Genomic DNA, 14,676 nt, shown 5'->3' with positions numbered 1-14,676 from the left:
ACTCCTTTGGCACATTACATGGGACAATCTCACACTTAGTCCTTTCTGGACTTCTAATGTTGCTAGTGTCCATTGAATTTTGGGATTTTGATTCACCAGACAAATTTGCTTGACCAGCACGCCAAATCATTGTTGATTTAGCAGCTATAAGCAAATAGGTGAGATCAATTAGGGTCACGTCATGTTCCATCATATAGTACTCTCTTACGAACTCACTATATGATTCAGGAAGTGACTGAAGAACCCAGTTAACAGCCAACTCACCTAAAATCTCGACACCCAACATCCTTAACCTGTCAATGTGTGACTTCATCTCTAAGATGTGTGCACACACAAGTTTCCCATCTTCATGTTTACTTGCTAAAAGGGCTTGAGTGAGCTTGAACTTTTCAAGCCTTTGAACTTGTGGGTTAGGGAGAATAATCGGAGGAAGTGGAGGAAGTGAAGCGTGACTCTCATTTCCTTGATCGTATCTTGGAACGTCATCTTTAATTGGAAAGCATGTTCCAAGGGATTTGGGAAGACCATTGTAAGATTTAGACATCTACAAAACGGGATAAAATTCAAGTCAGTTGATAAGAATCCTTGATGTAACACCCAAAATGAAACATCAAGGCTAGGATCCAACACAATATTCTACAATCTAGAAGAGGGATGCCATAATCTAGTTGTAGAATATTTAAAGGTAGGTAAATGACAATTTACTAATTTCCACCATGAAAAACAAAAATGAGGTTTAAGTTTTAAATGAATTGAAACTCCTAGAGCTTTTGAGATTCATTGCACTTTTCAATAGCATGTTTAATCTCGATTATGCCCTTCAAGTTTACGACTGGGATGTCGAGGATCACAAACAAGGTGTGAATGACCATACGAATTGCGACAACTATCAATTTCCGGTCAAGTCAAAGTCAAAAAAGTCAACAAGTCACACCGGTCGACTCAATTAACCCTTGTGTACTAGGGCTTACGTTAGGTAATTACTGTACAACTCACTATTATGATGAGAAAACATCATTTGGAAAATCCGTGTGATTGAATTTCCTAAGCCTTAAATACGGTAAACAATGAACCAAAGCGATAAAACACTAATGTACACTCATCGGGAGTGTGTAAGACACTAAAACAAGGCATAACGGGGTTTACGGGCCTTGCATTGCGAAACTAGATACTCAAAAATGTCACAAATGAAACCTCCCTCAATCATATTCACTCTATTTCTCTCTATTTCAAATCTCTCCCAAATCTCTCTCAACAGTTCCTGTAACTTTTCATAGTCTTTCGGGCCATCCCGACCCTTAACCGGGTCAAAAACGGCTTGAAACGGGGTAAAAACGAGAAAAAAAAACCTTAGGAGCCGAAACTCCTCTTAGGGGCCGAAACCTCTTAGCAGTCGAAACCTTAGGACCGAGATCCCAGCAGCCGAAACCGAGACCTTTGAAACCGAGAGACAGCCAAAGACTGAAACCCTGGAACCGATACCTCCTGAGAGCCGAGACCTCCCGAGAGCCGAAACCGCCTGAACCGAATCTCGCCTGAAGACCGAGCCTCGCCTTCGCTCCCTTTCTCGCCTGCGAAAGTCTCCAGCCGAGCCCCTCTCTCGGTTCCCCTCCTCCGACCGAACCCCCCCTTCGGCTCCCTCCTACTTTCGGTTCCAATCATAAAGGGCCGAACCTCCAGCCCTGATCTCGGATTTTCGCATATTTTTCCGGTTTTGACCATTTTTCACGTTTTGTGCCCGTTTTTCGTGATTTTAACGCGAGATTTTCACCCAAACTCGTATTTTAACATAATAAACCCTAAATATTCATATTTTAATTATATTTTGGGGAAAATCCTTGCCTAAGAATAAAATCTATTAAGTTAGATTTTGGGGTAGAGTGTTGACTTTGTCTTAGTGTAAGACACAAGCAACCCTCCCATACCCACTTTATGTCACTATTCACCATCAGCTCTCAACTATTCATTGTACTTTTTATACTTCCTCAACAATCTTTCTTACTTACACACACAAAGTATCATTATCCTTCACATCCAAGACCACATTCACTTTTCACCAAAAAGCAAAAACTCATTCTCTCTCACTTCCTCCCTCCAAGAACTCGAAATTCCCTGGATGTTTTGAGCTTCCCACACATCTTTGGAACTTCATCCTATACTTGGTTATTTACACTTCTTCACCCAAATCAAGGGTTCCTTACACAAATATCATCATATTTGTTGTTAGATCTTCGAATCTTCAAGAATCATCTAAGTTTTCTTGAGTTGAACACTTCTTGTATCCATAATCCATCTACTGAAATCACTCAATGTGAGTTCATACCCCTACATTTTTATGTTTTCTTAAGTTTTAAGGGGGGGGGGGTGAATACAAGTTAAAACACCAAGAACATAACTAAACTTATCTAACAGTTTTCATCAGAAAAGTTTAACTCCATTCACGGACTGTTTTGGTCAACTTAAACATTTTAGTTTTCAAAACTGTACTAGGTGCAAATATTTCAAGTCTTTAGATTTAAAATGACTAGTTGCACATCTCCATACGATTTTTCTATGATTTATGGTGATTTTTACAAAATTACCTATCATTTCAAGAGCCAATCCGGACCAGACTGTGATTATGGATGTTTTCACCTAAGTTGGAGGTCACTAAAAAGCATGATAAAATTTATGAACAAACTAGACTCATTTTTAAAACTCTCAGAATTTACGGATTTTGATTTGGACCTTTGATGATTTTTCTATAAATTTTCTAAGAGAAATAATATAAATGTTAACATTAGAAAAATATTATCAACTTCATTTGCACCTTGTAACGCGTTGAGCAAGGTTTGTATCATTATGTGAATATATGTTAGTACATTACATGTCATTTCGTCTTGGTGTATTGACATACATCAGAAAATGAATGGATTTTTACCTTCATAAGCATGGAGATTAATTAGCTGCTATATTACATGTTAGTTGACCTCAGTAAAAGGTGTATATATATATACATACATACATATATATATATATATATATATATATATATATATATATATATATATATATATCGGTAAACAAAAGGGTTTTTACCTCCACAAATATATTAGTTATTCATAATAAACACAGTTATAACTATTACATTTAAACGTTTTGATAAACTATAATAGGTATAGTTTATGTTCATTTACATTACAAAAAGGTTTATTCATATAATTGGGGTACGAATACAAAGTACCAGGTTATACATTAAGCGAGGTACGGCCATACGGTACCAGGTTATACATTAAGCGAGGTACGGCCATACAGTACCAGGTTTTCACAAAAATGGTACATTACAAAGTACCGGGTTTTTCTTTCAACTAAACGAGTTTACGTCAATTTGAACTTGCATGACTTATTTTAAGCATGGAAAATGCTTGTACATTCTAGTTATGACATTTAAGATTACATTTTACGTATTAAGGAAAATATTGGATTTTTCTTGGTAACACACAACTCATTATAAAGATCGGTTTCCAAACTTTTTATCTAAAAACCTTATGAACTCACCAACTTAATTGTTGACACTCTTTCAAAACTACTTGTATTCTCAAGAAATCAACGAAACCAAGTAACCACAAGCTTTTGAGGATGGAATACTACGACGTTGAACAACTATTTTTATATCATGTCGTGATAAACCTTGAATTATGTAATACTTGAAACCATGTAATTCTTTTTTGTTTATATTTATGATTGGTTGTATTTAGTATGAGCACTATTATACTCGTTGTTGTGATACTATACATGAAGTCCGCCACCCCCGGACATTTCCGCCATCCTTGGTTTGGGGGTGTGACACGAATCTACGTGGTGCACTCAATGCTACTATCACCTAATCAATGTGTTGGTTAGCTACATACGCTCCATTGATCTATGATAAACATCGAGCCACCCTTCTCCACCAATGTCAATCCCAAATTAGTGTGCCGGTAAACCACACACGCTCCACTAACGCCTGACAAGGGTACGAAGTGTAATTCCATGGATTAGCATACAATTTCACATTGTGCCTAAAGTAACTAGAATTTGGGAATTCGTAAAAGCATATAGTTACTTTGTACTTCATTACACTTATAATGGAAGGTTTTGTCCTATCCTACCCATTCGGATAATGACCATCCACTAGTCAAGAGTGCGGTGGGTAAGAGTGGATACCCATTCAATCATCATTTTATAGGCAATTTCCTTAAACACCCCTTATAGACCAGCTTCATGAATGAGGTCTACTAACAGTAAGACTGACTGTTTACTCATACATACACACACACACACATATATATATATAATATTAGACTTTTAATGTTATCTATAGTATAGGGTGTAGTTTACACTTTTAAAATACTAGGTGGTCTAATTTAATAAATTATACTTTTAATTTAATTAAATGTAAACCAAAAGTTTATGGGTTTATTAAATCTCCTTTAATTATACACCTTAACTAATTAATAAACCATAAGGGTGTAATTTGAACTTTTTTAAAAATTACTAGGGTTTTTAGAATTTCAATATTACATAATTAAACTATTAATTAAAATTTAAATTTCAAAACTTAAGGGCAAGTTTTGAACTTTTCAAAACTATCTAGATCAAATTACAAAAAAATTAAATTAATCAAATAATTTGAAATATCTAAATTTGACCTAATTTAATTTTTCACAAGATAATACAAATAATCAATCTTTATCTAATAAAAAAAAATTATCTTAATCTTGACAATTATCCATTAATTTGATTAGGATATCAATTACCATAACAAAAAATATGATTTTTATTTGAATAAAGCAATTTATGGCAATTATCCTAAACAAAATAAGGCAGAAAATTCGAAATCCAGCAAACAGTTGTGCTCACGTCGTGAGCACTATGCTCACGTCGTGAGCCTGGTCAGAGTCCAAAAAATGAATTTTTTTTAGCTTCGAAAATTTACCCTTTGCATCAAATACATTAGAAAAACACCCTAGGCTCTGATACCAATGATGGGTTTCGAGTAATGCATCATTCCTATGGTGTACATGAAAACCCTAATAGCTTTTGGATCTAGTTTGTCTAATGAACATGGAATTGAATATCCAAAGCTATTAACCCTAGATCTAGCATACAATTAATCATATTAACATAAAATAGGGTTTAGATCTAACCTTTGATTGTTATATAGCAATAACAATCTAATCCTTCTTGTAATTGGCTTCAGAAAGCTTAGTGCCTCAAGTGTTGCACCTCTAATGGAGTCACAAACACCACTAAGCAACTGGATGAAGAAGAGAAGTAAGGAGGCAACCAAAAACATCCATGAAACCCTTCATAAGTGTTAGCCACGTTTTTGGGGCCTTAGGGGTCTTTATATACATAGGCTATTAGGGTTTTGAACTTAGGAAACCCTAATTTGACTGCTTAGGCCCTAAGCAGTCCATGGACTCCTTTAATTATACCCCTTGGACGAATTCCTTATGGGCTTCCCATAGAATTCATCCAACCTATATTATTAGGTAATCCATAGCCCAATTGTAATTATCTTATAAATACAAATCCAGTCCCCTAAGTTTAATTAATCTCTTTTAGCCACAAAATTAATTCTTAATTAATTCTTGACTAATATTAATTAAACAATATGATTTCTCCTGTAATATATTATTCTTATAATATATTAATAAATCATAATTAAACCTTTCTCTCCTTAATTCATCCTACATATTGCTATGGTGAAGCCAACCCAAAAGGACCATGCTCATAATCGGGTCAAGTACATACCAAAATAGTTATGGACTTAGACACTAACCCAACACCTTTCTGTACTTGTTATTGTTTGTTTGAACTGAATCATGTAAGAACTGACTCATGTATGATCTGACTTTTGTAAGTACTTATTTATGTAAGTTTCAATGCTCTAGAAATAGTAAGTAGTAATTCACTAAGCTATACCTATTATAGTTTACTAGTAATTTTTGTAGTTTGAATGAATGATCATGAATGTATACCTTTGCTTCCCAAATGCATCGAACTTATTGGTAGTACTTTTATATCTACATACATATACATAATATATAACTAAGATTTAAACGACTTTTGGACAGATAACCGATAACTCTAAGTCCACATCCAAACAAGGAAAAGGAAGTAAAGCGAGTTGTTAGTCTTAATCTCTTTAAACATTATTTATATAACTATATCTACCTAGACATGTTGTAGATAATATTTATAAGTTTAGAAAAAGGAGTTTTGTGAAATATGAAAAGAGTTTAACATTTGGAAAGTATTAATAACTCGGTGTCAGTTTATAAAGTGATTTGAAGCAGTTTGTTTGATAATACATTTGAAATATAAGAAATTCTTTCTTTGTAGTTATAAATCACTTGTGATTGATTATATTACTAACATGTTTTCTACTTGTATTCCACCCCCCTCCCTCATAAAAGCATTTAAAATCATTTAAAAGGTAAGTTAAGGGGTATGAACTCACCTGAAGTGAGTGATTTGGATGAAAGACTGATATAGAATGCTAAGTGTGCCAAGTGATATCCCATGCACAAATAGATCCTATTAAGCATATAATAACACATATATGTATATAACTAGTGTATGTAACACCAAATCATGTAATGGAACAACCTCAGGGACTAGGAAACACTTGACATGAAGTGTTACAATCACATATGATTGATTAAAGGTAGTTTACGACCACTCCTTAGGAGTATAGGACCATAGGGTGGGTTTACGGCCATAAGTAATTGATTTTAAGGGATATTTACGTCCAGAAGTAGCATCTATTATGGGTTCAAGGTCCTATGCTTGGTCTTAAGGAGTGTTCATAGCCAAAACATGCCCAAAACAAGGGTTTACGGCCATAACAAAGAGTTTACGGTCGTAAACTCTTGGAGTTATGCAGTTAGATGATGTTTAGAGGTCTTGAATCAAGTGCTTCTAATGTGTAACTAGATGATAGAGGAAAAACTCACACTTTGGATGGCTTCCAAGAGTTTACGGCCACCAAGAATAAGGATATGTTCATGGTGTTCTTGAAGATCTAACTCAAAAAGAGATGATTCAATGGATGAAACCATAGAGTTTCACTAGATCAAAATTCTATTATGAAAGAAATGGAAGGATCACTTACATTTTTGAAGATCAAGATAAAGATCCTTATGATACTTGAGAGAGAATGGGTGTTTCTTGACTTGCAAATGTGAATAATGAAGAAAAGTGAAGGAATGTGAGACTTATGGGCATGAGTTTACGGCCACCTTGAGTTTACGGATGTAAACTCATGTGTTGTGGCTGTAGACTCCTCATGATGGAGTTTATGGCTTGTTTGATGGATTTGAACCTCAGCAGATACTTCCTAACACTCATTCCTTGGATGTACTAGGCTTAGAATACTCAAACAGACCCTAAACAGTGCAGGAATATAGCAAAAACAATCCTAACTTTTGATTGAATCGAATGCTTGTACAAGGTAGAAAATTCAGGTTGTCACATCATCCCCCCGGTAGAGAGAATTTCATCCTGAAATTAGATTTTAAGAAAAATAGATAACCAAACGAAAAGATGAGGATATTTCAGTTTAGATTTGGTCCTCGTACTCCCAAGTGAATTCAGGTCCTCGCTTTGTGTTGTCCAGTTCTCGATGGCCTTGATTTTTGGAAAGGTCCACGTGAATACCCTATTTGCTTACCACGTGACCCATGAATTTGACTCGTCGAATCCTAAATTCACAGTCGGGGAACTGTGCATAAAGTTTCTCTGTTCGAAGTGTTTTTAGAATCTGACGTAGGTGTTGACTATGTTACTCCTTACTACGAGAGTAGATAAGTATGTCATTAATAAATACAATGACAAACTGATCCAAGTAAGGACGGCACACCTAAATCATTAAATTCATGAATATGGCTGGTGCATTGGTAAATCCGAACGGCATCACTATAAACTCATAGTGTCAATAACGAGTTCAGAAGACTGTCTTGGGAACATCCTCCTCGACACTCGTAACCAATGGTGCCCAGATCATAAGTAAATCTTCTAAAAGTAGTTCGTTCCTTGTAGTTGATTAATAAGTCATCGATGCGAGGCAGGGAGTACTGATTTTTAACGGTAAGTTTGTTCAATTTTCGCTAGTCGATGCACATGTGAAACGATCCATCTTTCTTCCTTACTAACAAGGTCGGGGCTCCCCATGGTGAGAAGTTTGGTCCTATGAATCCCTCTCTGGGAAGTTCGTTAAGCTAAGTGGAAAGTTCCCGCATCTCTGCTGGAGCTAGATAGTGAGGCAAATTAACTACTGGGGTAGCTCCTGGAATTTAAGTCGATTCAGAACTCGACTTAACATTGCGGTGTTGTTCCTGATCGTTCGTTTGGAAAGGCATCTAGAAATTTGTGTACTTTGGAGGTGTTGTGTGGTGCACTTCGTTTCAAGTCTAAAATCTATTGGTTAGGTTAGAAAGGCATGGTACCCCTCGCATGGGTAATTCTGAAGTTCTGAAGTTAAAGGTAATATAAGGGTCTTGCATTTATGGATCGGACGAGTTTTATCTGACGGTTGGTTAAGGGAAGGGTTCCTTTTTCTAGCACCTAAATTTTTTCATGGTGAGGACTAAGCCAAACCATGGCGGACGGAGATGTCGGAACTTTTTGATGAATTAGATGACGTGATGATCTAGAAAAAAGAATGATTACTAGGACGAATAATAAATCTTGGAATTTTTGCCACGAATATTTTGACCCGGCTTAGATGAGTACTAACTATACGAGGGTTTTGAATAATTTGAAATAATGAACTTTCATGATATGACCCCTACTTTGTCTATCTATAACCGTTTAGTGTGTACAAGTCATGTACAATTAAGATTAGATAGACAGTTGACTGAGTGGCTCCGCCCTAAACCCACATCCAGACATGGAAAAGAAGATGAGGCGGAATCACTCATTCTAAGTCTATAAATCTTAAGTATAAATGGCCCTTATACATACACTAAATTGTTATAGCTTACCTGATAGAGTTCCTAGTTTTATACAAGTGCTGAGATTTAATCCAAACGAGATGGTAATTATAATTAGTTATTAGGGTTTGGAAGCATACTAAAATTGTAGCAGGATCCTTTGATGTCCTTTGATATGCTAGGGTCAAACTCCTTCTGTTCCCCCATTATTCTTCTCGGTTGGACAGTCCTTTTTTAAATGTCCAATTTCACTACAAAGGTGACATATTAGGCTTGTTCCAACATTTGTGGTTGAAGTGATGTGCAGGATCCATGTTCTGTAGAAACGGGTAGTGTGCCCGGTCTTGCAGTCCTTGCAATGCAACTTTTGGAAAACACTCAAGTGATGGAAACTACACTTTGTGCACTCGGGTAGACTTCCTGCAAACTTCTTTGCTAGGATTTGGGTCACCGGGATATTAGTAGGAACGGTAGTAGGAGCAACAGATGTCGTTACCGCAAAAACTGCCACAGGTTGCTGTCTCTTGGTTGTTCTTTGAGATGATTTGCACTTCTTGTTATCCCAGAATATTCGCTTATTACTCTTTGGTTTTTGGGTTAGGGTGCCCTCGTGAGTTGGCGCTCGTTGGTTTCCTATGTTGTTACTTTAGTCTGAAGGATAGATGTTGTTTCTACATTCGTTTGGGTTGTTAGAATCGAATTGCGCCATGACAGCGGTCACAACAACTGTTAGGATAGCTTGGAATGTAGCAGAGTCTATATGAAGGATTGGGGTTTCATCCGTTGGCTGACTATTTCCGGGTGATGACATGATTATGCCACAAAATGCAATGTGAGTTTGTTAATAACTATGATCGTTACAAGTTGCATTCAAAATATATATGCAAATTGTTATCGTTGATCCATGGCCGTCGATGTTCCGACCTACATCCTTATGATGCAGTCCTGGTAAAGAGTAAAATTAAGTTTATAGAATGGTCTCAAGACTATTATCATCTGAACTAAGCTACCTTTGATTAGTGGATAACATGTTCCAACTTTCAAAAAGGATTGAAAGTAATCCATGAACTAAATTACCATAGTTCACGATTTGACGAGAGAGAAACTTAGATAGAGTTCTATCGATAAGAGGATGAAAGTATTTGGACAAAGATTTCTACAGGGATTAGCTGACCATCAATATCATTGATATTAAAGATGTAATAAGTTCGGGAAAATTGACCTTGGAGTAGGTCTTACATCAAATCAGAAATGGGAGAATGATGATTGATAGAACAAGGACCTAATGAAATAGTACTTACAGTACAAGAGTAGTTACATGAAAAAGTGCTACTTAGAGCACAGATAATAAGGCTATTCCTTAAATCAAAAGAAAGAAGGTAAGGCATCTACTACTGGTGACGGGCATCCCTATAATGAACCTTCAATTCAGCCAACTGACTCTCCATATCAAGTAGTTGTCTTTCATACACCCTCTGGCGTACGCGGAGCTCTATGACTTTGGCTCAAGTTTCAGCTAGTGTTTGAAGCAGGGACTCGTTATCTCTCATAGCTCTCTCATGAGCATCTTCAAGATGATGTGTGCGGACTATATGAATTCTCGCATCGTCAACCATTTCCATTATTCGGTTGATGGCTGTCCTACCCTATATTTCATTTGGAGCAACCTTGCGGACCAGAATTGGCAAGACTCTGTGTCACACCCCAAAACCGAGAACGGCGGAATACGTTCTGGGGTAGAGGACGTTATGTACAGTATCATTACAATTGCATAATAGTAAAAACAAGAAACAACAACCATTTCATATATATATATATATATATATATATATATATATATATATATATAGTGATAATAATTACAATTGTGTTCTGCACGGTTATTAGACACCAAAACTATAACAAAAATAGATGATGAGTCTTATATATGCTCCATCTTCTCCAAAAGCTGCCCTGTACCTGTCTATCTTTGACCTGAGGATACAAGTTATTTTGAAAACGAGTATCACCATAAAGCTAGTGAGTTCATAAGAGTTTAGTGTCATTGTAGTATAAAAGTGTTTACAAACTTATAGTATAAAACTGAAATTTGTATTTATGAGTAGTAGAAATCCCTAGAAAATCCTATATTTTCCAGAAAGAACATTTGTAAGTCAATCCTTTGAGTGTGTGAAAATAATATTATTGAAAACTTCAATTGTAAAGGTGTAATAATAAATATCATGTATGTAATATGGCTGAAGAACATTTGTAAGTCAATCCTTTTAGTGTCATTGTAGTATAAAAGTGTTTACAAACAGTAGTAATGTTGTAACTTTAGTTAGTATTAGATCTTTAATTACTTCGGGATATTAGTTCAGACTTTAAGTCTTAGTGTATTTATTTGGATATAAGTTTAACTTCTCATGTGACCAACTGTGAAGTTGTAGAGTACCGATGACCTTCCCGGTCATGCGTAGTGAAGTAATGTAGTGTCACCCCTAGTGTAACGACCCAATTTTCATGTCCAAAAATTTCATTTTAAAATATTACTTTTAGAAAACATTAATAAATTAAAGCATTGTTTGATCACGCCATAACACATCGCAAACCATGTTTTAATATTCAAACCATACAATCCATCAAATATCAGAGTACAGTCCCAGTGAATCTCGTAAATGCGGAAACCGAAGAGTGTGTATGTGACATGCTGCTACCGCACCGGCTCCTTTCCCCTAGCTGAGGAGGTACCTGAAACCAAAACTGAAACCGTAAGCACAAAGCTTAGTGAGCTCCCCCAACGTACCACATACCATGCAAACACATAACATAAATACTGCCAGACTATTCTGGGGTGCCTGACTACCCGGTACGGCCATTCTGGGGTGCCGACCTACCCATACGGCCATTCTGGGGTGCCGTCCTACCCGTGTCAAGCCATTCTGGGGTGCTGACTACCCATGTCAAGCCATTCTGGGGTGCTGACTACCCATCGGTCCTAACAACCGATCCTCGGGGACTGGTCCCCTCCCGCTACCTCTATCGCATAACATAACAGGCCAACATACAAGCATACCATCACATACGGTCAGATGTTTCTGGGGTGTCTGACTACCCTGCGGTCCTAACAACCGAACTCCACTACTATTGCATATAACGTATCATGAGAGCATATAACATAACAGGTAATAGCAAACCTAGATGATATCACAAAGACAATCATCTATCATACGTCCCCTACTGGTGGGTCGGCATTGTGGCCTTAGGCCCACCACTACTGGAAGGTAACTCACCTCAAAGTAGCTGCTGAACTGATCGGGAACTAACTGACTGCTGCTGCTCCGGGAGTCCTCCGGCTGCAATTCCCACAATATACTTAATCATACACTGCTAACTGTCCTTTGGGTAAAAAGACCATTTTACCCCTGGTCTAGCCCTAAGTCAAATCGAAGTCAACTTTCAGTTGACCCGACTCGCCGAGTGGATCTCCACTCGCCGAGTCCCTAGCAAACTATTGTCCTGGGTCCCTGATTCTACTCGTCGAGTTGGGCTATGACTCGACGAGTTCATCTTCTAAACTGACGTTCAACCTCTTCATCCTACTCGCCGAGTTGTATGGACAACTCGTTGAGTTCATCTTCATCCGAAGAACACTTTATGCTAAGACTCGCCGAGTTGTATGAACAACTCGTCGAGTCTGTTCCTGATCTATGAAGATTGCCTTGGACTCGCCGAGTCAGGGCATTGACTCGCCGAGTCCTAACATGGGTGAGTTCAGCTCCCAACTCACCGAGTCACCCCCTGTGACTCACGGCTCAACTCGATACATCATGAAGGGACCAATTCGGTGACTCGCGACCAGACTCGCCGAGTCACCTATACGACTCGTCGAGTCGTCGCCATGCATCCACCAAATACACCGATTTACTCGATTTCAGTTCATGCCATTCATAGATCTGGACTTCTAGGACACCAATCACACGTAAAGTTTCCAACTTTACGTGTGGATACTCACTAATATGGATTTTAGGGTTCAAAATGCCTCAAAAGGGTAGATCTAGGATGAACAAGCCACATGGGGCCATAAAGCTAACAGATCTGAGCTCCTAGGGCTCAATCTTGCCTAGATCTAAAGGCCAATCCACTTATTACGAAACATTAAGCACAAACAAGCTTGAGGAATTGCTCAAGAGTGTCTTAAATGAAATCTTAAGCATAGAAACAGGGGAAAAACGAGATATACCTCAATGATACAGCTGAAAAACACAATGGTGCTTGGATGGCTCTCCTTTCTCTTGATCTCCTTCCCCTTCTTGCCCCAAAACCTTCAAGAATGCACACAAGAGCCTCAAATACACAAGAACAAGCTTAGGACGAGGGTTGGGAGCTCTGGGGGTGAATGGGGGCTGGCAAGGGGCAGATATGGGGTTTAAATAGGGTGCAAACCCCTGAAACTTAGGGTTTCATCCAACAGCGGTGACTCGCCGAGTCCAGGATATGGACTCGCCGAGTCGCCAACTTAAACGTGTCCTGTGTCTCGTCCCTACTCGGCGAGTCGGACCCTGTGACTCGTCGAGTCCAAGGCTAAAATAGGGCAATACTCAAATAAAATTCACATACCGGAAACCAGGTGCTACAAATCTCCCCCACTTATTTTAGACTTCGTCCTCGAAGTCTGCTGCCCGGTCCTGAAACAGCTCGGGGTAATGCTCCATCATCTCGTCCATCGGTTCCCAAGTCCATTCCGAACCCTTGCGGTGCTGCCATTGCACCTTTACTAGTTCTACCCTCTTGTTTCTCAACATCTTTGTCTTTCTGTCAAGTATTGCGACTGGGCGCTCAATGTAATTCAAGTTGTCGTCAACCTGAATATCCTCCAATGGTACTACTGCTGAATCATCCACCAGGCACTTCCGCAGCTGCGAAACATGAAAGGTGCTGTGGATCTGACTGAGCTCGGCTGGCAGGTCCAGCCTATACGCCACCTTGCCCACCCGGGCTGCAACCCTGAACGGCCCGATGAACCTTGGGCCCAACTTGCCCCGCTTCCTGAATCGAATGACACCTTTCCAAGGCGACACTTTCAGGAGGACCATATCCCCGACTTGGAACTCCAAGTCGGATCGACGTCTATCGGCGTAGCTTTTCTGCCGACTCTGTGCAGTCTGAAGTCTGCTCCGAACCTGCTGGATCCTCTCGGTCATCTCTAGCACCACCTCGGTGCTTCCCATGACTCTCTGGCCAACCTCCCCCCAACATATCGGGGTTCTGCACTTCCGCCCATACAACATCTCGAACGGTGGTCGGTCAATACTCGCATGATAGCTGTTGTTGTAGCAGAACTCAGCCAAAGGAAGATAGGTATCCCAGCTACCACCGAAATCCAACACACACGCCCACAACATGTCCTCCAAAGTCTGGATGGTCCGCTCACTCTGACCATCTGTCTGCGGGTGAAAGGCGGTGCTGAAATGCAGACGAGTGCCCAACTCGTCATGGAATTTCTTCCAGAATCTGGAAGTAAAACGTACATCCCTGTCCGAGATTACCGATACTGGCACTCCATGCCGTGCCACAATCTCCCTGATATAGATGTCGGCCAATTTCTCGGCCGATATGCTTTCCTGGATTGGAATAAAGTGAGCACTCTTGGTCAATCTATCCACGATGACCCAAATCGAATCCACTCCACGTGCGGTCCTGGGAAGCTTTGTGAAAAAATCCATCGTGATATCTT

This window comes from Lactuca saligna, chromosome 4, assembly GCF_052625555.1.
Source record: "Lactuca saligna cultivar CGN05327 chromosome 4, ASM5262555v1, whole genome shotgun sequence".
Taxonomy (NCBI): Eukaryota; Viridiplantae; Streptophyta; class Magnoliopsida; order Asterales; family Asteraceae; genus Lactuca; species Lactuca saligna.
The sequence above is the reverse complement of the archived record's forward strand: the minus strand, read 5'-3'. Positions refer to the sequence as shown.